The sequence below is a fragment of the Capsicum annuum genome, chromosome 9, assembly GCF_002878395.1.
Source record: "Capsicum annuum cultivar UCD-10X-F1 chromosome 9, UCD10Xv1.1, whole genome shotgun sequence".
Taxonomy (NCBI): Eukaryota; Viridiplantae; Streptophyta; class Magnoliopsida; order Solanales; family Solanaceae; genus Capsicum; species Capsicum annuum.
The window spans coordinates 60,859,869-60,860,715 of NC_061119.1; positions in this window are offsets into that span (position 1 = coordinate 60,859,869).

Consider the following 847-nt stretch of genomic DNA (forward strand, 5'->3'; position numbering starts at 1 on the left):
CTAATCTTAGGATCACTTTTATGATGAACTTACTCCATATTTGGTTGGAATAAAACGCATAGGATAACTCATCTTAAGATTAGTTCTTCCAGAATTGGAGTGTTATTTTTATCCATCTTGAAGGTGGAATAACTAATTCCAGAATAATTATTTAAAGGATAACTTATTTCGCAACCAAACAAGCCTTGGGGGATTATGATACAGCCCAACTAGACAAAATATTTCGCCTAACCTTAAGTTTGTGCAGGCCAGGAAATACTCTAGTCTCCAATTTATATAATGGTGGAACTTTGTATTTTGCGACTGAAGTATGGCGAGATCAAGGTCAAATGTGGCGATCAAGCCTCACTTTGGCAATCAAATAGTTACTTTGGCGAGCCAGATTGACCATGGGAGGGTTATTTCTTAAATAACCATTTGGGCTATATTTGTAAAAGGCAAACTATAAAATAGATGTCTTAGTCATTTTATTAGCTTAGATTTTGATGATTGATGAATATTCTCTTGTGAGAGACTTGAGATCTCTATGAAGCTTTTCTTGAACCTTGTTAGAAACGGGGTTGCAAAAAGGTTCAATTTTTCTAAAGTCTTTGTAATACTTAGGTACTTTTTAGGATTAATACGATTGAGGTCTTAGGATTTAGTATACCCTTAGATTTTTTTGATTTTCTATCTTGTGTCTTGCTATTTATCCTTGAATTGATACTCATTTTTTTATTCGAATTGGAGGTTTTAGCTTTAGTACAGATATAGTTCACAATGGATCCTACACTCGTATCTCCTATTCTATCTTTTGACTTCCGTTTCTGCATTTCCTTTCTCGTTTGTTGTTGATATTATATCAAAT